This window comes from Hemitrygon akajei, unplaced genomic scaffold (genome assembly GCF_048418815.1).
Source record: "Hemitrygon akajei unplaced genomic scaffold, sHemAka1.3 Scf000070, whole genome shotgun sequence".
Classification (NCBI taxonomy): Eukaryota; Metazoa; Chordata; class Chondrichthyes; order Myliobatiformes; family Dasyatidae; genus Hemitrygon; species Hemitrygon akajei.
Genome location: NW_027331956.1, coordinates 4,554,298 through 4,579,906, shown reverse-complemented (window position 1 = coordinate 4,579,906; position 25,609 = coordinate 4,554,298).

Below are 25,609 nucleotides of genomic sequence, written 5' to 3'. Positions count from 1 at the left end.
AATCTAGATGTCATCTGCAAATCCATTTGACCATATTACCATTCAAATCCAAAAACTTACATACCCTGTCCCTCAGAATGTCTTCAGATAACTTCCCCACGTCTGTAGTCAGGATCATCTGCCTCTAATTTCCCTGTTTATTCTATGAGCCTTCCTTGAACAACGGAAGCAAACCTCCAGCGCCTTACCGGTGGCTCAGGACATTGGAAATACCTCTGCCAAAGCCCTTGCAATCACGGCACTGGCCATCTAGTAGAATCGAGGGGACAACCTTTCCGGACCTGGATGTTCATCCGCCTTAAATTGCCACAAGTCGGCAAACACCTCTTGCTCGGTCTCACTAATCTTTTGCCACATTTCTTCTGTCTGCGTGCCTGCCCACCAAACAAATACAGACGCGAAGCAATCTTACGAATTCCCCGTCACTTTTAGCTCCATCCATAGACTACCATTGTTTATTAAAAGCACCATTCTGACCCTTGCAATGCTTTTGCTCTTCACATATCTTCAGAGGTCGTGGATTCTCCGCCTTCTTGCCTGCTCGAGAATGCTTATGGCTTGTTTTAGTCCTACATATATTTCCGGTATTTCATGCATTTCCTATACTTCTCAAGTGACTCATTTGATCCAGACTGCATGTGCCTGATATGCACAATCTCCTTCTTATCCGGCTGCTCAATATGTCTGGAAAATAAAAATTGTCTTACACCCTGCCTTTTATTCTCACAGGAGCATACAATCACTGTAATCTGAATGCTTCACCTTTGAAGGTTTCCCAGAATTAGGACATTTGGCACATCGGGTCTGCTCCCATTCAATCATGACTGATTCATTTTTATCCCTCGACAGCCCCACTCCCCGGCCTTCACCATGATACTATTGAAGTTGCATCCAATACAATACCGATCAGGATCTGCCTTAAATGCACCCAACAATCTGGCCTCTCCAGCTGTCTGTGGTAACAAATTTCACAAGTTCACCACCCTCCGGCTAAAGAGTTTTCTCTGCATCTCTGTTTTAAATAGATGGTCTTATATCTTGATACTGTGTCCTCATCTCCTCGATTACCCCACAAGGGGATACATTCTTTCCAGCTGTACTCTGTCTAGCACGACACGCTGGAGGAACTCAGCAGGTAGGGCAGCATCCGTGGAAACGAGCAGTCAACGTTTCGGGACGAGACCCTTCATCAGGACTGCAGAGGGAGGGGCAGGTGCGAGGAGGGTGTGTAGGAGAAGGCTGGTAGGTGCCAGGTGAAAAAACAGTGAGGGGAAAGATCAAGAGGTGGGGAGGGGAAACAGGGAGGGGCTTGGCAGGAAAGATGAAGAAGGAATGTAAGGGGAACGGCTATAGGTAGTAGAAAGAGGCGGAACCATGAGGGAGGGGTTAGGCAGCTGGAGGATGTGGCTGAGTGAAACTGGGATCGGGGAAGGGAGAGGGAGGGAATTATCGGAGGCTGGAGAATTCAATATTTATGCCAAGGGGCTGGAGACTACCCAGACGGTATATGAGGTGTTGGTCTTCCAACCTGAGTAGAGGAGGCCATGTATGGACATATCCGAATGGGAATGTGAAGCAGAGTTGAAATGGGTGGCAACCGGGCGATCCTGTCTGTTGTGGCGGTCCCCCAATCTCACAGATTACAGACCCAGAGCCATCAAGCGTTCTGCATAGGATAATCCTTCCATTCCCGGAGTCATCCTTGCGAACGTATTCTGAACAAAATGCCAGCACATCTAGATAAGGAACCAGAATTTTTTACAATATTCAAGTACATGTTAAACCCTCAGCATCAAATCCACAACTGGCCACACCGTCTTGTTTTACTGGGAATATTGTAAAGACTGTAGTCCATCACAATGCATGGGCAGAAATAATTACTGCAGCCTGTCTGTCTCGGCTACCTAACATCGTCGTTGAAGGCGATGAGTGTGCTAACGTGAGGGCGAGCACTCGGTAAACGCACTACACACACAAACACAGACTACCTTGTCATTCGGCTGTCGTTGCGCTGAGTATACGCACTTCAATGTCTACCACAGTATAGTTTTATGACGGGTTTTAAAACGCGTCGATGCGCTTGGGTTGAGCTACTGTCAACAGCTACTGTATCACGGCGCTAACTCGAAGTCTCAATATAACTGTGGCTGTTCGACAGAGGGCTTGTGCGAATTGAGCGAGAGGTCACGTGTTGACGATGAAAGTTGAAATCCTTAAGTGGATCATGAAGGGGAACGTCTTCACTCAGAGGGTGGAACGAGCTGCCAGCGTAAGTGGTGGATTCGGGTTCGATTTCAACAGTTAAGTGTAATTTGGATAGGTGCATGGACGGGAGGGGTTTGTAGAGTTACGGACCGGGTCGATTGCTGTAGGCGGCACGGTAGTTCCGAACGAGGGAAATGGACCGAAGGTCCTGTTTCGGCTCTGTGATTCTGTGTTCACCAGTCAGCAGTGGCTGCTTAACAGTGCGCCCGGCATTTCTGTCCCCTCACGGACTTCCCTAAGGTAGTGTATATATGTATCTTCCCTTTGATTCAGGCACAGATACTTTCATAATACTTTGAACTTTCAACAGTATTCTTACTATTTAATAGCGGAGGCAGCCATTTTGCTCAAATGATTCCTGCTTTCTGCTACTGGTGGCGGCGGGTTTCGGGTGCACATGGATTTGTGGGTGTGAACTTGGTAGGGGCGTAGGAGAACTTGGATTTGGGGTCCACACTGATTTGTGGATGACCACAGATTCCTGTGTCAGAGCGCATTTGTGGTTCCACACGAATGTGGGTGTGCATGCGAAGTTGGGGTTGGTGGATTTGGGGCTGTGACAAATTTCAACGTTACGTCATTTATACAGGGATCTCGGGAATCTGCACGATTGGAGTTATGACTAATTGCAAGGTAACGTCATTTATACAGGAATCACGGGAATCTGCACGATTGGAGCTATGACGTATTGCAAGGTGGCTTTACTGAGGCGTGTACTTTGTGAGCTCTCTGAAATGATTCTTGCTCAGAGATATTCTAACGTGCATGCGGGTTTTTGGGGACGGCTTTTGAGCAGATGGACTTGTGAATTTGGATTTGGATGTGCATGCCGTTATAAGGTAGTTTGCGAATTTGGAGGCGCGCACAGTTTGGCGGAATGTAAGACAGTTAGTGAGTGCACATTTATTCGAGGATGTGCCCAGACTTGAGAATGTGAGAATATTCTGGTGCACTGCGAATGTGAGATTTGGCTGTGTCGGCAGATTTTGGGCTGCAAATGGATTTCGAGCTTTCGGTAAACGCTCATGGATTTGATGGCGTGGGCAGATTTAGGGGTGTCTGGTGGTGGAACGGATACGAGATTACACACAGATCTGGTTGTGTCACCGGATTTGAACTTTCACGCGAATTTTACGCTGCGTTCGAACTTTCATGATAAGCTTTGTGTACTGTTTGAAATTATTCTTGGTTTGGGATAAACTAATGTGCACGTGGAGTTGTCCGTAGGTTTGGGGTGCACACACTTTTTGGGATGCGTTATTATTTTGGGAAGTGCGCATATACGTGTGTTCACGTGGATTTCCGGATGCCCACAGTTTTAGAGGTGTGTAGTCATGGACTTGTCGCGTGCCTGGATTTTGGTATGCACTGTCGAATACACGGGTGCACAATGATTTTGGGTTACACAAAGATGGGAGTGTCGGTGTTCAAGATTTGCAGACAAATTTTGGTCTGCGTGCGGATTTTTAATGTCGAAGCAGCCATTTTCTAAAAGGTTTCACATTAACGAAATTTATGTGCATGTGGATGTGTCAAAGGAGTTGTGGTGCGCACTGCATTCGGGATTGCGCCGATGTAGGGGTGCATCGTAGAATCTGCTGGTACACACGGTTTTCAGGTTGCATATGGATTTTGGGATGAGCAAGGATTTAGGGGTGCGTTTCTGAATATAGGGCTGCGCACTGATTTGCGGATTGCGCAGATTTAGATGTGCGCAGGCCAATATGAAGGTGCACACGGTTTTGCGGGGTGCACACGGATTTAGGAATGCACGCAGATTTCGGGATGTGTTCTCGAACATGGCTGTGTCTGCGGATTCGAAATTGCACACGAATTTTGTTACGTGCGGGTTTTTAATGTGAAGAGAACAGTTTTTTGAACGATTTGTATAATCTGTTGTCAGCGGGTTTGGGGTGCTCATTGCTCATTGACTTTTGTGTACTGTCCTATACATGCAGTTGCGCGTATTTGAGGGTGCACATGAATTATGTGTGTGCAGATTTAGTGGTGTGTGGTCGCATACAGAGCTGCACACTGAATTGGCGATGCGCATAGATTTAGAGCTGTGTAGTCCAATAAAGGTGTTTGAGCATTTCGGTGTTCTCACAGATTTCTGATGTCTGCTGATTTGGATTTGTGACGAGTCCAAATGTTCTTTTATTTACATATCCTTCCATGAAACTTTGAAATTTCTGCAATTATATAGTGATGGAGCAGCCATCGGCGGCGCATATGGCGTGCACGTGGATTTCGGACTGTCAGTGGAATTGGAGGTGTGTCGAATTTCAAGCTTGTTTCATTTATCGATACATTAATAATAAATGCACTTTGAACGTCGTCCATGCTATTCTTTATTCGAAGTAGGGTGCCGTTTCTTTATTGCGTTCACTTTCCAGAAGTGGCTGCGTGACCTTGGCTTCACTAGGAGAGAGATCAAGTCAACCAGCAGGACTGTAGCTGAGGCAGCAGAGGCAGGATCATCATGGGTGTGGACTAAGTACGTCCGGAGGGGCACATAGTCGGACAGTGTATCCATCTTTTGTAAACTTTTCAGTAGTTGCATAGATACCTGAAGAGTTGGAGGGAAGCGAACAACAACTCTGATAGAGGCTAATGCCAAGTTTTTAAGCTCATCAGTGGGAGGTGGTGCTTTAGCACTGCTGGCCCACCACCTCGAGGGGGTCTTGATCATAAGCGGGCCGAAACTCCTGAGAACATGTGGCAGATCAACTGATGATCCCACTGATGACAACACAGGACAGTTAACATCTTAGTCCAGGTGTATTTTCAATTCTAGGTGGAGGAAGCCATTTTGTGAACTGCTCGAAATGATTCTTGCTCTGGGATAATATAATTTGTAGGTGCGGGTGTCAGAGGGTAGTGGGTGAGCACAGATTTCGGAGTGCATGCAAACACGGTGAGCAGTTGTAAAAGATTGAATACTGAGAGATTTCAGGGGTACATAAGATTATGTGTGTTATAGATAAGGTAAATGCAGGCAGGCGTTTTGGGTGGGACTGGAACTAGAAATCTGAGTTTCAGAGTGGAAAGTGAAATATGAAAGGGGAACCTGAGAGGGAATTTCTCCACTCAGAGTGTGGTGCGAGTATCAGACTGGTTATTGAGGCCTGTGGTTCAAGTGCTGTTACGGAACTCGGCATAATAGCAGTTCCGTACGGACCAATTGGGCAGAGGGGTCTGTTTCTGTCTCAGATGCTCCCTGACTCCAAATAAAATGCAGACAATGGAGAACTGGTCGTGTCTGTTGTCGGGAATGTATTAGAATGATTTCAGGCCTTCTTGAGGAGGTGGATAGAAGTGTATAGGTACTGGACATCCATGGTCAAAATGAGGCGCTCAGAGCCGGGGATTTTGAGGTTGTTGAAGATTTCGCGAGCATGGGAAGTTCCCGAAAGTAGATAGGAAAGGATTGAATCAAGGTCAATAAACTGAATTCGATGTAAACAGACATGAGTTCAGTCGGACAGGGTCAGACAGAGACAATCGGTCTGCCCACACACACATACGGAAAAACACTGGCAAACACACACATACACTAACACACACAGATCGACACAAAGACCAGACATACACATGCACAATAACATACAGACACAGACACCCACGTAGAAACAGACAGAAACACAAACGCAGACATAAAATGCAACTATACTTTCACATCGGTCTCAGCAGGACTCCACTGTCTTCAGTGTACATTCAATATTCGATCGCTATAACCTCAACAAGTACAGGCCCGGAGACATCAAACACATGTCACAGGTTCACTGTTTCATTTCCTTTTCAACTTCCTCCAATGTATTGATCGGACACTTTCTCAGCTCTCCTCTCTTCAGAATTAAACCTATGATATTGCTGTATCCCGTACAAACAAAGCAATGCTGTATAATTCCACAAACCAGTGTCCACACATCCCTCCGGTGTCCTGAAGGGTTTCTTCCACACTAGCCAAGGGTTCTTAGCAGTCACGTCATCTCGACAAAGACTGAGCACTGTCTGCTACCTGAGCTCGAACATAAACACACTCATATACACAAAAGCAAAAATACAGACACACACACACAGACACACACACACACACACACACACACACTCACACTCACACACACACACACACACACACACACACACACACACACACACACACACACACACACACACACACACAAGCTTCGCCACAGACACATACGAACACACACAAACGCATTCCGATCCACACACAAGGACACTCACAGGGACATACACACAAACGGAAGTATGTACAAGTTGACAAACACAAACACAAAAGCTCTCTCTCACACACACACACACCGTCAACACAACCTTGCTATGTTGCTTTACAGTGGACTACTGAGTTTGATGGACATCCATTAGGGTTATTATTGGGCTCTGGACGAGCTCCCAAATATTCTGTCTGTGACTAAGTCGCTGAAGATGTTTGAGTGGTTCGTGGATATGAAAGCGTTTATTCATCATCAGAAACAATTTCCTGGAGACCCTCTCAGTAGAGTCCCCCAAAAGTAAAACTACATCAAGAGTTTATACTTTTGAGGAGAGTGGTAACAGTAGGTGATTCAGTACAAATTCACCATCTACAATAACATAATTTACTTCAATATTCTGTGTCTTTCAAATGGCTCCATTGAAGTGCATGTTTACAGTGGAAGCACATTTAATTGATCAGACACCTCGGAAGTTTCAGTCACCGGTGTCGGGACAATTAACCTCCCACAAACGGCCTCAAAATTAATTCACTAAATTAATCACAATCTGATACCACGGGGACTATACTTGTTTGATATAATCGCTTCTTAAATAATTTAAAAATCTTTATTTTTAAATCTGTTGAAATCTGTCCCTGTGAAGTCACTAAAAGGTATAAAAAAACCCAGGGCCTGAAACATTGATTAAGAGAGATCGCGTGTAACAGACAGGGGTAGATTACAGGACAGGGAAAATGTATGTAATGTTGGATACGTACTTGAGTGTGGAGATAATATTATACGTGTTCATTGCCGTCATTGGAGTTCTTGGTGAGTGAGCAGAGCAATTCATGTTTGGCATTTCTGTGTGTTAACCACGTGAATCTGTTTATGATCATTTTACAAGATTTTAACTTGATGGTTATTGCAAAAATATCCGTCAAAGATATCGATCCTGTTATTTCAATAATCTGATTTCTCATATCTAATGACAAACGAGACTCGTACTCTGCCTTTCCTCTAACTCACGGGAGAGACTAGAACGTTGTTCTTGCCTTTAATGGCACCCTGTCCAGAGCTGTCCCAGCGCAGGGGACAGCGGAATATTCGGAAAATGAGACTGGGATTGTTTTAATGGGCCTTGTCCGGAGTTGTACCACTCCTGGAGACAGGCATCATTCCGGGAAGGTGAGACTGGGAATGTTTTAATGGGCCTTGTCCGGAGTTGTAAAACTCCTGGAGACAGGCATCATTCCGGGAAGGTGAGACTGGGAATGTTTTAATGGGCCTTGTCCGGAGTTTATTTAACTGTACTTTTTAATATCATCCTCCACACATAATAGTGAATCCAATGTCCTTCTACCCTTCCAAAACCCACTCTAATAAAACGATATATATCTCCTTTTAATCCAAAATATAATTCAAACGCTCCATTACCATACATTCCATAAGTTTACATGAATGAGGTATTAATGATATAGGCCTAAAACTAGAAGAATCAGACGTGGAGATCCAAGGGTTTAGAATAGGCACTACTACTGACAGTTTCCGCAAGTTGTGAAAATTAACCACTTCATCGCCACTACCTGTTTCATGTGTTACGTATTCAGGCAACAATAATTATAGATGAGTTAGACGAAGGGTTTTTATAACAAATAACACGTTTATTAAACACTGATAACAAACCCCCTTCAAAAGTAAACAAACCCAAACAATGATCCGAGCTCAGCTGCTCAAACAGTCCATAATAGCGTTGCAGTCCCAAACAGTCTTTAAAGCGGTATTGAAAAAAAAATCAGTTCTTTAGAACGATATGGCGAAAGTTCAAAAGCTCACGGTACTTTTAAAAGGAGAGACTTTTTAAAGCGATGTAAATTCTCTTCCACGTCGATGTCCTTCGATTCTCAGCGTCGAACTCCCACGTCAAATTTTATTAAATATAACGGCTTAAAGTGACTGGCCTCTCTTCCACACTATTCTCAAACCCTTTCTGGTCATCCCAGGGGTCAACAGCGAGAACAGTCAACGAAATCCTTCCGAATGAGGATCAAACAAGGTCGAAATCAATCCACCGACGAAAATCGGTTCTTCTCGATGTCCATCTTCCAAACTTCACTCTCCATCAGCAAAGAAACCGTTGGCTCTGACCTTTTAAACTTTAGGCATTATATAAAACTTCATTTTTAACTAAACTGCGTCATCACATTAAATCACACAGTGGTATGAAGTCATCTTGGCAAATCCAGCCACGAACTGCCCCACCTGACAGGGTGGGTCTTCCTTTTATACCCTGTAGAAAAAACCTGTCACATGACCTCCACTGGCGGGAAAATGACATCACTCCACCATCACAAAACCATTACCTCATGTCCAGTATAACTTCAACCCCAGTCACGTGACAAGGGTACCACTGTCACGTGTCACGGGTACGTAACACCTCCCTCCAAAAAAAACATTTTTGGTCTATCAAGAACAAAAATTTTTAACAATTACTTACAAAAAAAAACCCCCAAAAAAAACAAAGGTATTAATTATATAACATACACAATATACAATACAGTAGGAGTGTTACAATAAAAAAAAACCACTCCAAAAAAAAAACATTGTACATTCAACATCGAGATAGACAATCAGCAACCACATTATCTTTACCTTTAATATGAGTTATCACAATATTGTACTCTTGTAACATCAAACTCCAATTTAACAATCTTCTGTTTTTGTTTTTCATCTTACTCAGAAAAACTAACGGATTATGATCAGTGTAAACAACAAGTGGTTTTTGAGTTGTACCAACATATACCTCAAAATATTCCAAAGCCAAAACAAGAGATAACAATTCTTTCTCTATTGTTGAATAGTTTCTTTGATGCTTATTAAATTTCTTAGAAAAGTATGCTACCGGATGATCAACCTTATCACCCTCATTCCTTTGCATCAATACTGCTCCCGCAGCTTCATCACTAGCATCCACAGCTAATGAAAAAGGTTTTTCAAAGTCAGGTGCCTTAAGCACAGGTTGTTTACATATCATTGTTTTCGATTTTTCAAATGCTTCCTGACAAAACACTGTCCACACAAACTTCACATTCTTCTGCAGAAGGTTAGTTAATGGAAGGGCAACATTAGCAAAATTCTTACAAAATTTTCGATAATATCCTACCATTCCCAAAAACCTTCTGAGAGTTTTTTTTCCCGTCGGAGTGGGAATCTCTAAAATTGCCTGAACTTTTGCCTGAACAGGAGCTACCTTACCTTGACCCACAACATAACCAAGGTAAGTCACAGTAGCATGTCCAAATTCACTCTTGGCTAAATTAATAGTCAAGTTAGCTTTTGAAAGCTTTTCAAACAATTTCTCCACCGCAATAATGTGTGCTTCCCAAGTATCATTTCCTGTCACTAAATCATCAATATAAGCATCAGTATCTTTCAAACCCTGAATCACAGAATTAATCATCCTCTGAAAAGTACCTGGGGCATTCTTCATCCCAAATGGAAGAACATTATACTCATATAACCCAGATGGAGTTACAAATGCAGAAATCTCTCTACCTCTGTCCGTTAATGGAACACACCAATACCCTTTCAATAAATCAATCTTTGTAAGGAACTTTGCTTTCCCAACTTTATCTACACAATCATCTACTCTAGGAATTGGATATGCATCTGTTTTCGTTACAGCATTCACCTTTATATAGTCCGTACAAAACCTAATACTACCATCAGGTTTTGGCACCATAACACATGGCGAACTCCAATTCGAGTTAGAATGTCTAATAATATCATTCTCTAACATGTATTCAATTTCTTTCTCAGCAAGTTCACATTTTTCCATGTTCATCCTATATGGATGTTGTTTAATAGGTTTGGCATTTCCAACATCTACATCATGTGAAGCTATAGTAGTCCTTCTCAGAACATCTGGAAACAAATCCTTATACTTAAAAATCAATTCCTTCATCTGTTGTTTCTGCTCTAGCTGTAAATGTGCTAATTTCTCATCCATATTTTCCAAAATAATCGAATTAGGTAACCTAACAGAAACAATATTAGATTTAGAATGAAAGTCAGATGAATCATCTATCATGTTCCCAGTTAAATCAAACTCATTCTCACTAACCACAACAGTCACAGTATCAGATCGTTTCTCAAAATATGGTTTAATCATATTTATGTGGCAAAGTTGTGTTAACCTTCTACGATCTGGAGTTTTTATTACATAATCCACATCATTAACTCTAGACACAATTTCATAAGGTCCATGAAATCTAGCTTGTAAAGGATTTGTCTGCACTGGGAAAAGAACCAACACCTTATCTCCAGGCTTAAACATCCTCATCCTAGCTTCCTTATCATACCAAGTTTTCATTTTCTCCTGAGCCAACTTTAAATTTTCCTTGGCTAAACTACAAACTCTATGTAACCTGTCCTTAAATTTCAAAACATAGTCCAACAAATTAGTATGCACTTCCTTACTAATCCATTGTTCCTTCAACAAAGCTAAAGGTCCTCTAACTCTATGTCCAAACACAAGTTCAAATGGACTAAAACCTAAAGATTCCTGTACCGATTCCCTTACTGCAAATAAAAGTAAGTTTATACTCTCATCCCAGTCACTTTCATTCTCCACACAATATATCCTAATCATATTCTTGAGAGTAGAATGAAACCTCTCCAAAGCACCTTGCGATTCTGGATGGTATGCAGACGAAGTAATTTGCTTAGCTCCCAATTTATAAACTATCTGTTGAAACAATCCAGACATAAAATTACTACCTTGATCAGTTTGTATTTCCTTAGGCAATCCAAAATAAGTAAAGAATTTTATAAGAGCCTTCGTCACAGTTTTAGCTTTTATATTCCTAAGTAGTACTGCCTCTGGAAACCTAGACGAAGTACACATGATAGTCAACAAATACTGATAACCAGTTTTTGTCTTTGGTAATGGACCAACACAATCTACAATAACTTTAGAAAACGGTTCACCGAATGCTGGAATAGGTTGTAATGGAGCTACTGGTGTAACCTGATTTGGTTTACCCACAATTTGACAAGTATGGCACGTCTTACAAAACATCGCCACATCTTTTCTTAAACCAGGCCAGTAAAAATGTTTTAAAATCTTGTCCACAGTTTTCCTTACCCCTTGATGTCCACCTAAAGGCACACTATGAGCTAAAGTAAAAATCTCATTCCGATAAACTTTAGGAACAACCACCTGATAAACAACATTCCATTCCTCACTTGCAGGAATTGAAAGCGACCTCCACTTCCTCATCAACACTCCTTTTTCCAAGTAATATCCTACTGACACCTTCTCAATTTCACTACCTAGTAAAGCTTGTTCCCTTAATTTTATAATCTCAGGATCTCTATTCTGCTCTGCTATCATCTCCCTCCGAGACAGAGATAAATCTTCATAGTCAGACTTACTCCCAGAACCTTGTTCAAACAACGAAGGTAAGAAAGTCTCTGACACATCCTCAAAACTCAAATCCTGAGTTGAACAGTCATGAGTAACAACCTCATTCTGCACATCAATTTTTTTAGCCATAGCTCTAGTCACAACACAAGAAGAATCTGTGTTAGAATTCACCTCAGGTACCTCTGACTCCATTGTCAAATGCACTTCAGGAAAAACTTGTCCACCTGCCAAGTCATTACCTAACAATAAAGAAATACCCTTCACAGGTAAGCTATGCTGTAATCCTACCTTAACAAATCCTGTAACTAACCCTGACTTTAAATTTACTTCATGTAAATGTACAGGCATAAAATCACTTCCAACACCTCTTATGTAATTTACCTCACCAGTATCACTCTCTTCATTAAACTTCAACACACTATCTAACATCAGTGATTGAGAAGCTCCAGTATCCCTAAGAATTTTTATTGGCACCAGAGTAGATCCTTCTTTCAAGGATACAAACCCTTCAGTTATAAAATGATCATATCCCTTTCTAACTTTGTCAGACTCTAACAAATCCTCATTTGTGTTTACCAAACCCTGTAACTTTACAGGTGCTTCAATATGTTGCACACAAGCATCCGGAACTGCTTCCTTCTCTTTCTTTTTCAATTTGAAACAGTTAGCTATTACATGGCCAGGCTTCTTACAATAGTTACAAATAAGACCAAACTGTCTTTCCTTCACAGGTTTTCCTTCCTCCTTACCTCTCTCATTAACCTCTAATTTAATTTCTGATTTACCTTGAGACTCCATATTATTTTTCCTCTTAAAAATTCTACCCTGAGGAAATTTATTCTTATGGATTAAAACATACCCATCAGCTAATCTAGCACAGTCCTGCAATTTATCAGTATCCCTCTCATTTAAGTAGGTCCTTACTTCAACAGGAATGCTTCTTTTAAATTCCTCCATCAAAATCAGCTCTTTCAAAGTCTCATAGTCCTCATTTACATTTTTAGAAGAAACCCATCTCTCAAAACACATAGCTTTATCATAGGCAAATTCCACATAAGTCTTTTCCACAGACTTTTTCAAACTCCTGAATCTTTCCCTATAAGCTTCTGGGACCAATTCATACGTTTTGAGAATATTTTCTTTCACAATATCATAATCTAATGCTTGAGCAGCAGTTAAAGCTGTGTAAACCTGTTGTGCCTTGCCTTTGATTACACTCTGTAATAACACTGACCATTTATCTTTCGGCCACTCTGACATCCGAGCAATAGTTTCAAAATGTTGAAAATATCTCTCCACTTCTGTTTCACTAAATGGAGGGACCAATTTAATTTCTTGGCTAGCAACAAACGGTTTTTTAGAATCAGCAGACTGTTCTACAGACCTTAATTTCGCCATTGCATATTCAAAATCTCTTTGCTTTTGCTCAGCTTCCAATTTACACCTTTCTAACACCATTTGTTCAATTTGCAACTGCATCTCCAGATTACTTATTGGAAACGATTCTAAAATCGATTCTTCAAAAGCACCCGAAGCTACATAGTGAGACGCGATTTTTCTCTGTATTACAGCTTTTGATGTAGTTGGCAAAATCCCTTTAAGATGCAACCGATTAGCAAGTTCAGAGACTTCAGTTTTTTTCGCCTTCGCTAACAAATCCGCGACTGGCGAATCCAAAAACTCATCAATATTCATCGTTGCCGAATACCACTCACAAGCCAATCAAACAAAAAAAAAATCGAGCAATCCCCGTTACCAAAACACCGATTCAAAATTCAAAAAGCTTATTAAACTCAAACAATTCAATCCCGGACGAGCCCCCATATTTATGTTACGTATTCAGGCAACAATAATTATAGATGAGTTAGACGAAGGGTTTTTTATAACAAATAACACGTTTATTAAACACTGATAACAAACCCCCTTCAAAAGTAAACAAACCCAAACAATGATCCGAGCTCAGCTGCTCAAACAGTCCATAATAGCGTTGCAGTCCCAAACAGTCTTTAAAGCGGTATTGAAAAAAAATCAGTTCTTTAGAACGATATGGCGAAAGTTCAAAAGCTCACGGTACTTTTAAAAGGAGAGACTTTTTAAAGCGATGTAAATTCTCTTCCACGTCGATGTCCTTCGATTCTCAGCGTCGAACTCCCACGTCAAATTTTATTAAATATAACGGCTTAAAGTGACTGACCTCTCTTCCACACTATTCTCAAACCCTTTCTGGTCATCCCAGGGGTCAACAGCGAGAATAGTCAACGAAATCCTTCCGAATGAGGATCAAACAAGGTCGAAATCAATCCACCGTCGAAAATCGGTTCTTCTCGATGTCCATCTTCCAAACTTCACTCTCCATCAGCAAAGAAACCGTTGGCTCTGACCTTTTAAACTTTAGGCATTATATAAAACTTCATTTTTAACTAAACTGCGTCATCACATTAAATCACACAGTGGTATGAAGTCATCTTGGCAAATCCAGCCACGAACTGCCCCACCTGACAGGGTGGGTCTTCCTTTTATACCCTGTAGAAAAAACCTGTCACATGACCTCTACTGGCGGGAAAATGACATCACTCCACCATCACAAAACCATTACCTCATGTCCAGTATAACTTCAACCCCAGTCACGTGACAAGGGTACCACTGTCACGTGTCACGGGTACGTAACACATGAATTATTTTTACTACAAATGCGACATACCTTTCATTCACAATCACAACTCTATATACTCCTCGTTTCCTTTTAAAACTGGCAACACCAGCCCTCCACCAACCTTTTAATGGGACGGTGACTGGGAGGGGTTTAATGTGACTTTCTGGATATTTGTCCAAGTTCCGGGGGCAGGCAGCTCTCTGGGAAGGTGAGACTGGGAGGGGTTTAATGGGACTTTTCCAGAGTTGTCACTGTGCTGAGCACAGACACCTGGGAGGGATTTACATTGTAAGGTTTACTGTTTCTGGGGTATTGATCAGGGAGAACCCCTGGTCCTGTGTTTCACGTCTCCCTGTGAAGTCTCTCACCATCGGATCCCACTGCCTGTTGGCCAATTATTGAGTCTGATCACCTGAACCATTGACGACGGATCCGCTGACGAGTGTTATCGAGTCGAACGACGCTGTAGAATCAATCCATTAACGGAGCCACTGGGTCTCAGGTTACTAAATTGTTCCTGCCTTTCCTCTGATACCTGTTGTAAATTAGGGCACGCTTGTCCTAAAGAGTAGACCCGGCCCGAATCAAGAGTTTGATTAATTTCATGGATGCTGTCTGACCTGCTGAGTTCCTACAATATTTTGTGTGAGTTACTCCACCCTGTTTTCCTTCTCGGCCCGATCAGATGCTGAGTTTCCAGAGACCTGGTCAGAGACGTTTAAATCAGTGAAACTAGATACATCTGCGACTGGAATCGGGATCAGCACCGATCGTTGTTGTACATGGAGCTCGTTTTATCGCCGCTGTCTCACCACACATCGCCGTATCTCCATATTGAAGCAGGCAGGTCCGAGACAGTGTGACTAGTGTCAGATGTCGGAATTTCGGATGCTGCACGAAAATATTTACTCAATGACTCAGTCAAAATTCAGGGAGCGGGTGATCAGCGTGGTGGTATATCCAGTCTCCTCGGTACTTCAGTCTATTCATAAATCCAGTTCCTGAGCACGAGCCAGACGCAGCCGCAGTGTCTGCAGTCCAGGCTCCAGCCGTAATCAAGAGCAGATCCTATTAAACAAATTAAAATGGGCAAGAGTGAATTACATGCAGCACTCCAGAATACCAAATAGACCTCAGAATACGTAATGCTTCTTTATATTTTTCAGTTATTTTACTGATATGGTGCTTCAAAACCAGCCTATCATCCATCCACACGCCTAGAAATCTTACCGCTGAATCGTCTTCAAGAGTTCGATCATATAATTTCGAGAATATATAGGTTTATTAATCATGTTTGTAAAACATACAGCTTGTGTTTCACTGTTGAAAGCTTAAATCTTCATCTGTTTGCCTACAGTTCAAACTTATTAATTGATAATCGCAGCCTATATCCACTAAAATTTAATTGTCTAACTCTAATCCGGAATGCTCCTTCATCTGTACCTAGTAATTGACCCACGTCACTACCTACCTCAGAGAAAAATCAATAATCAGAATATTGAACAATAAGCTGATACAAATAGTGCCTTGTGGGGTCCCATTCTCTCTCTGATAGAAACCCGAATATAACTCCCACCCTTACTTGTATAGTCCGTCAGAAACAAATGATACAATCCATCCTTACTAAATGCCATAATTTAATCAAAAGTCCTTTCGTCCACAAAGTTGCTTTTTCAATATCAACAAATACAGCTACTCCATCATCGTGATCAAAAGTACTTTCCTTAAATCATCTTCCAAGTAGAAAACTGAATCCAATGTCATTTTACTGTTCCGAAATCCACGCTTATAAAACGATCCATCACATCTCTCTTCCCAAACATAATTCAAATTCTCAATTAACAAACGTTCCATAAGTTTACACACATAATATATTAATGGTATAGGCCTATAATTAGAAGGATCAGACGGGGAGCTCCCTGGTTTCAGAATAGGCACAAGTGCTGCCATTTTCTACCTGTTGAATGAAATATTTATCCTCCCAATACCACCTACGTTTCATTCACATTCACGGCTCTATACTCTGCCCCTTTCCTTTCATTTTCATTTTAAAAATCTTTTTATTCATACATAATCTTCAACAACTATAGAATAATACAAAGTTTCAACAAATTAATATGTATACAATTAATACAGCTGAAGAAAAAAACTAATCATAATATATAAAAATGAAAAAAATATATAGAAAAAAAGAAGGAAAAAAAGAACCCCATCTAATTGAGAAAAAAAAATAATTACAAATAAAAACACATTAGGAATCAACTCCCGGAAGCAATACGTTTAACCATCAACTAGATATATAGAAAAAAATCATCAACCGCCAGTTCATTTTTTTTTAAAGATAATAAAATTGGAAGGAAACCATACAGAATAATTCAAATTAAATGGTAATATTTGGCAAAAGAATCCCATTTTCTCTCAAAATCAAATCGAGGTTCAGAAGTCCGACTTCTAATTTTTTCCAAGCTGAGACAGAACATTACTTGAGAAAACCATTCAATTAATGTTGGGAGGAGATATCTTTCCATTTTAATAAAATAGCCCTTCTTGCCAACAATGTAACAAGTGCAATTACATGTTGATCAGAAGATGAAATACCCTGAATATTATGCGGAACTGTTCCAAATAGAACAGTTAGTCTATTAGGTTGTAAATTAATTTTCGAAGCTTTAGAGATTGTAGAAAATAAAGATTTCCAAAATAGTTTCAATGAAGAACATGACCAGAACATATATGACAAAGTAGCTACTTCAGTTTTACATCTATCACAGTGATTATCTACACTAGGAAATAGTTTAGATAGTCTCTCATTTGTTAAATGATAGCGATGGACAATTTTAAATTGATTTAAACAGTGATTAGCACATATAGAAGTAAAATTTCCATTTTTCAAAATTCGAACCCAAACTTCATTCACAAAGGTCATATTAAGTTCTCTCTCCCAATCTTGTTTAATCTTTAGTGATAGGGTCTCTTTTTGTAACAATGGAACCTTTCACTAAGGAATTCAATTTCAAAATGGTATCCAACAAATCAGATTCTTGTAAATATGGAAACTTAGGTAAATATTGTTGTAAAAATGTCTAACCTGAAAAAATTGCAAAACTGTGTATGAGCGAGAGAGTATTTGTTAATTAACTCTTCAAAAGTTATCAATCGACAATTAAAAATAAATCTGTAAAAAAAAACGGACCCCTTTATTTTTCCATAGGAGAAAAATGGGGTCAGTTATTGAAGGTTTAAATGAAAGTTTCGATATAAAAACCTTGACAACTTAAATTGTTTAAAATTTAAAAATTACGAAACTGAATCGAAATCCGTAAAGATTGTTTAATAACCGGGGAAAAATTTAAATTTGGAATTTTAGAGAGCTGTAAACGTAATGAAGCTCCTAATATTGAAGTTAAATGAAATTGTTTAATAGTTTTTAACTCCAAATCAACCCAAAGTGGTTTTTGGCTCTTATCGACCCAGTATAACCAAAAACATAATTGTCTAATATTTGCAGCCCAATAATAGTCTTAAATTAGGAGGTGTAAATCCACCATCTTTTTGGGGTTTCTGTAAATGGTACTTGTTAATTTTTGGTCTCTTATTGTTCCAAATAAAGGAAGAAATAAGAGAGTCAATTTGATTAAAAAAAAATAGTTAAAAAGATAGGTATATTTTGGAAAATATATAAAAATCTAGGTACAATCATCATTTTGACAGCATGGAGACGAACTATTAAAGAAAGAGTAAGTAGATTCCATCTAGAAAATAGTAATTTCATGGAGTCTACTAGAAGAACTGCATTAGCTTTATAAAGATCTTTAAATACTTTAGTAATTTTAATACCTAAATATCTAAATGTATTAACAATTCTAAAAGGAATATCATTATATGTACTAACAGGAGCATTTAATGGAAACAATTCACTTTTATTCAGATTAAGTTTATGTGCTGAAAATTTCCCAAAATGTTTAAGTGTTTCCAAAAGATTAGGAATTGAGTCATCAAGATTCGAAATATTAATCAAAAGATCATCTGCATGAGGCGAAATCTTTTCTATGGTTCCATTTATAGAAATAACATAAATATTTTTGGTCTCCCGTAATGTTATAGCTAAAGGCTCCAATACAAGATTTAATAATAAAGGGCTTAATGGACATACCTGTCTAGTATCACGAGGAAGAAGACCTGTAATTGTTAGTAATGACGGTGGCAATAGGGTTCTCATAGATAATTGAATCCATCTATTAAAATTATTACTAAAACCAAATTTTCTAATACTTTGAACAAGTATGGCCACTCAACTCTGTCGAATGCCTTTTCTGCATCAAGAAAGATAACACTTTGAGGTTGCTTAGATAATGGTGAATAAACAATGTCCATCAATCTCCGAACATTAGAGAAATAGTAACGGCCTTTAATAAAGCCCGTTTGGTCCATAGAGATGATTTAAATTAAAAGATTTTCCAAGCGGTTAGCCATTATTTCAGAAACAATTTTTGCATCCACATTTAATAGCGAAATTGGTCTATATGATGAGCATTCAAAAGGGTTTTTACCTTTTCTTTAAGAATTCTGGAAATAGATGCTTCATAAAAAGACGAAGGTAAGTTACTCTTCTCAAAGGATTCATAAAATATTTCCAAAAGATTTGGAGAAACTAATCTTTCAAATTTTTTGGAAAAATCCCACCGAATAACCATCAAGTCTGGGAGCTTTACCTGACTGCATTGATAAAATAGCTTTCTGAATTTCATGCTCGGTAATTGGAGCTTCAGCATCTGTTGATCTTCATCAGAAATTTGTGGAAATTTAATCTTATGTAAAAAAGCTGGCATTTTGGAGGAATCTGCAGGAAATTGTGATCTATAAAGATCAGATTAAAAATTTTGAAAAGTATTATTAACATCCTCATTGTTACTTACTATATCTCCATTGTTTTTACGAATCGTTAAAATTTGCCTTTTAGCTCTAGTTGGGAAGCTAAGAGCTTATTATTTTTATCCCCAGAAATATAAAATTGACTTTTCAGTCTAAGCAAATATCCTTCAATAGGATATGTTAGCAATAAGTTATACTGTGATTGTAGTTCTACTTTCTTTTATATGAAACAACATTTGGAGAGATTTCATTAATGGTATCTAATTCTTTAATTTGTTTAGAAATTTTATCGAATTCCATTCTTGTTTGTTTCTTCAACTTAGATATATACGATATAATTTGACCACGTAGATAAGCTTTTAATGTATCCCAATTTACTAACTTGGAGACGTTTCCTATATTATTAAAGAGATAAAACTCTTTTAGCTGAGTTTCAATAAACTCGTCAAATTCTGCACTTTGTAATAAATGTTCTGGAAAACGCCAAAATGGTCTGGTAGAAACAACATCTTGTAATTCAAATATTAAATTTAAAGGAGCATGATCAGAAATAGCAATCGCATCATACTCACATTTCTGAACATTATAAAATAGTCAATTCTCGAATATTTATCATAATCATGTGAGAAAAAGGAATATTCTCTATCAGTAGGATGCATATGCCTCCAGATCTCAATTAAACATTAATCAATTAAAAAGAAATTAATAAGTAATGCAGAACCGTTAAGAAGTTGATGTTTTGGATGATGACTTATCCATTAAATGATTTAAGCGAGTATTAAAATCACCACCCATTTATAACATATATTAATTTAAATCAGGTAATAGAGCAAAAACTGCTTTAAAAATGAGGGACCATCAATATTTGGCCCATAAATATTAACCAAAACCATTTTCTTATTACAAACTATTCCTTTAACAATTAAAAATCTACCATTAATATCGGCTATAATATTCTCCTGATTAAAAGGAATATTAGAATCGATTAAATGAAAAGAGACACCTGTAGTATTACTCTGGGAATTTGCATGAAATACAAAATTTAAAATAATCGATTTTTATCACGTCTTTTGAGAAAAATTATATCAGGCTGGAATCGATTTATAACTTTATATGTTTTCTTACGCTTAATAGGGTGATTACAACTTCGGACATTCCAAGTTAAAACATTTAACTGTTTGGATGTCATCATGAAACTTTGTATCTAAAAAAAAAGGAGTTTGACGCATGTCAGGATAAAGTGATCGAAAATGGCGGAGATGAAAAACAATAAAAATAATTAGCGTATGTTCCGGGATTCCAAAATTGGGATAGAAAAAGAAAAAAAAACACCCAACCTACAAAGCCCAGAAGCAAGTCGATGTCAATCGATGCAAGCCCCAAGAAATGCATTGACGCGAATACAACTCCGCCTAGCGGAGTAATAAAAAATAATAATAATAAAGTAATTTCTATCTCCCTCTACCGAATTTAAATCTTATTACAGTCAACGTATATCTCAGTATAATTAACTTGGAAACTTGTGAAACCAAACGACCTTCAATTTGAAAGTAACCTTCATAATATTAGATAAGGGAAGAAAAACACATCCAAATCAATTTTTGGAATATTTGCAGAAAAGAAAAACAATCGCCATCCTTAAATTGTCCAATCTGTCTTTAAAACACAAGGAAATCCAAATCATTACTTTAAAAAAAAACTTCAATAAAGCATACGGAATAAAAAAAAACAACTGCTTCATTTAAATACTGCAAAAAAAGTTCTAGATGTTCAAACTTACCTACAGCCTATCAACAGTTCTCGCGCTATAATTCCGGTTAAAAACCCTCCAAACCAGATTTATTTTCAAAAATAAAAATACATTTTAAAATAAAGACTTTCTGTGACCATCAAATCTTCCAATTTTATCAGTCTTTATGTCGAGTACACTCAAACCATTATAAGTCATTCAACTTCAGACTTCAAATTCGTCGTCATTGAAATATTTGCACAGAAGAAAAAATGCCGCCATCTTCAAATTACTTATTTTTTTTAAGTTCCAATGTTAATGGGCCTGTGAGAAGAAAAAGAGTTTTAACATATATTAAGAAAATGAAAGGAGATATAGCTTGTTTGCAGGAAACACATTTAAGAGAGACAGAACATCAGAAATTAACGAGAGATTGGGTTGGAAACTTTATTGCAGCTTCATTTTATTCAAAGTCGAGGGGAGTTGCAATTTTGGTCAATAAAACCTTACCAATTAAAATACAAAATGCACTAATTGATTCTGTCAGGAGATATGTGATTATACATTGTCAAATCTTTTCGGAATTATGGAATCTTATGAACATTTATGCACCAAATGAAAATGATGCAAAATTCATACAAGAAGTTTTTTTTGAATTCGGCCAACGCAAAGGATAAAATATTAATAGGTGGAATTTTTGTTTGCGTCGGTGCGGGCAGCGGACCGGGAGTAAGGAGTGCTCGTGATCGACATACGACTAGAGATCGGCGGATCAGCCGTTGTAGGTCGGCCGAGACCCTCGGACCTACCTGGAGAATACCTGAGGAGGAAGGTAAAGCTGCGCAAGCGCGGGTGACGCCAGCGGCGAGCACGGGCTTTAAAAAGCGACCCACATTCAGGAGCGGGCAGCGTCGGTGCGGGCAGCGGAGTGCGCAGGAGCAGAGTGCTGGGCTTTGGCTCAGCGGGCTTCGGCGCAAGAGGACTACGACAAGAAGCCTGTTTTTCATTTATTCTGACTAATCTAGGATCAGGTAATGGGGGAGACAGTTAGAGCAGTGGTGTGCTCCGTATGCAGAATTTGGGAGGTCAGGGTCAACACAGTTGTTCCTGATGACCACACCTGCAATAGGTGCATCCAGCTGCAGCTCCTATCAGACCCAGTTAGGGAATTGGAGCAGGAGCTGGATGAACTACGGATCATTCGGGAGGCAGAGGCAGAGATAGATAAGAGTTATCGGGATGTAGTCACACCGAAAAGACAGGAGGTAGGCAAATGGGTGACAGTCCAGAGAGGCAGGGGGAGCAGACAGAGAGAGAAGAGCACCCCTGTGGCCGTTCCCATCAAAAATATATATACCGTTTTGGATACTGTTGGTGGGGATGACCTACCAGGAACAAGCTGCAGTGGTCCTGTCTCTGGCACTGAGGTTGGACGCGCGACTAGGAAGGGGAGGAGGGAAGAGAAGAGAGCGGTATTGATAAGGGATTCTATAGTCAAGGGGCGGATAGGAGATTTTGTGGGGAAGATCTCGGATGGTATGTTGCTTCCCTGGTGCCGGGGTCCGAGACATCTCAGATCGGGTGCAGGTTATTCTCGAGGGGGAGGGCAAGAATCCAGATGTTGTGGTCCATGTAGGGACCATTGACGTGGGTAGGATGAGTGAGGGGGGAGGGAGTTCAGGGAGTTAGGTGCGAAGCTGAAGAGCAGGACCTCCAGGGTAACAATCTCAGGATTGCTACCTCTGCCACGTGCGAGTGAGGCAAGGAACAGAAGGATTATAAAGATTAATACGTGGCTGAGAGGATGGTGCAGGAGGGAGGGCTTCAGGTTTTTAGATAATTGGGCTTTGTTCCAGGAAAGGTGGGATCTGTTCCGATGGGATGGTTTACACCTGAACTGGAGCGGTACTAACATTCTTGCAGGGAAGTTTGCTAGTGCTTCTTGGGGGGGGGGTTAATCTAAATTTGCAGGGGGCGGGGATCCAGAATTTGAGAGAAGATAGCGAGAGGAAGAATAAAGGACAGGTGGGGACTACACGGTTCCGGAATATTAAGTGTGTAGTTGAGGAAGGTGGGGCGGAACAAGTGATAAGGACTCATGTACAGAGGGATGGTCTGACGGAACATGGAGTTAAATGTGTTGAAAGAATAAGTAAATTTAGGAAGGACAACAAAATTCTAGGGTCGTATAGCCCGATGGGAGTTCGAGGAGCTGGGTTAAGCACAATAGGCAGCGATTCAAACACAGAGAGGAGAAATGGGTTAAAAATTCTATATCTGAATGCACGAAGTGTCAGAAATAAGGAGGATGAGCTTGAAGCCCAGGTGCGAATGGGTAACTATGATGTTGTTGGGATAACGGAGACATGGCTGCAGGGAGATCAGACCTGGGAAATGAATGTAAAAGGGTATACGTGCTAACGTAGGGACAGAAATGTGGGCAGAGGGGGTGGGGTGGCCCTGTTGGTGAGGAATGAGATTCAGTCCTTTGCAAGGGGGGACATAGGGTCAGGAGAAGTAGAGTCTGTGTGGATAGAAATGAGGAACGATAAGGGCAAAAGGACCCAAATGGGTGTTGTCTACAGGCCACCAAACAGTAGCATGGATATTGGGTGCAAGTTGAATAGGGAGTTAACATTGGCATGTGGCAAAGGTAATGTCGCAGTAGTTATGGGGGATTTCAACATGCAGGTGAACTAGGAGAATCAGGTTGGTGCTGGACCACAGGATAGGGAGTTTGTAGAGTGCCTACGGGGTGCATTCTTGGAACAGCTTGTACGAGAGCCGACCAGGGACAAGATTATTCTGGATTTAGTGTTATGTAATGAACAGGATTTGATAAGCGATCTTGCAGTAAAGGAGCCATTAGGAGGTAGTGATCATAATATGCTAAGCTTTTATCTGCAATTTGAGAAGGATAAGGGCAGATCGGAGGTGTCAGTGTTGCAGATGAACAGGGCAAACTATGGAGCCATGAGGGAGGAGCTGGCCAAAGTTGACTGGACGGATAGCCTAGCAGAAAAGACAGTGGAACAGCAATGGCAGGTATTCTTGGGAATAATGCACAAGGTGCAAAATCAATTCATCCCCCAGAGAAGGAAGGATTCAAAGGGGGGAAAGGGGCCACAGTGGTGGACAAAGGAAGTTAGAGATTGCATAGCATTAAAAAAAAAGGAAATATGACAGAGCTAAGGTGAGTGGGAGGACAGATGATCGGGAAGTTTTTAAGGAACAACAGAACTTAACTAACAAGACAATACGGGGAGAAAAAATGAGGTACGAACGCAAGCGAGCCAGGAATATAAAGGAAGATAGCAAAAGCTTTTTTAAGTATGTGAAGAGAAAGAAGATAGTTAAGAACAATGTTGGGCCCTTGAAGAATGAATTGGGTGAAATTGTTATGGGAAACAGAGAAATGGCAGAAGAATTTAATGAGTACTTTAGATCTGTTTTCACTAAGGAAGACACAAGCAATCTCCCAAATGTATGGATGAGCCAAGGAGATAGGGTAACAGAGGAAATGAAACAGATTGACATTCGGAAGGAAATGGTGATGAGAAGACTGATGGGTCTGAAGGCTGACAAATCCCCAGGTCCAGATGGTCTGCACCCTAGGGTACTAAAGGAGGTGGCCTGGAAATTGCGGATGCATTGGTAATCATTTTCCAATGTTCCTTAGATTCAGGATCAGTTCCTGAGGATTGGAGAATGGCTAATGTTATCCCTCTTTTTAAGAAGGGGGGGGGGAGAACAGAGAACTATCGACCTGACAGCCTGACAACGGTGGTGCGAAAGATGCTAGAGTCCATTATTAAGTATGAAATAGTGGCATATCTAGATAGCAGTGATTGGATTGGGCCGAGCCAGCAGGGATTTACCAAGGATGGTAAAACTGTTGGAGTTTTCCAAGGATGTAACCAGGAAGCTAGACGGGGGAGATCCAGTGGATGTAGTGTACCTCGATTTTCAGAAGGCATTTGATAAGGTCCCACATAGAAGATTGGTGGGTAAAATCAAAGCTCAGGGCATCGGGGGAAGGCATGGACATGGATAGAAAACAAAGGGTAGCGGTGAATGGTGTTTCTCGGAATGGCAGGTGGTGACTACTGGGGTGCCACAGGGCTCGGTATTGGGACCACAGCTGTTTACCATTTACGTTAACGATTTCGATGAAGGCATAGAAAATAACATCAGCAAATTTGCTGATGATACTAAGCTGGGTGGCAGTGCGACATGTGATGAGGATGTTAGGAGAATTCAGGGTGACTTGGATAGGCTGGGTGAGTGGGCAGATACTTGGCAGATGGCGTTTAATGTGAATAAGTGTGAGGTTATCCACTTTGGGAGTAAGAACAGGAAGGCCGATTATTATCTGAACGGTGTAGAGTTGGGTAAGGGAGAAATACAAAGAGATCTCGGAGTCCTTGTTCATCAGTCACTGA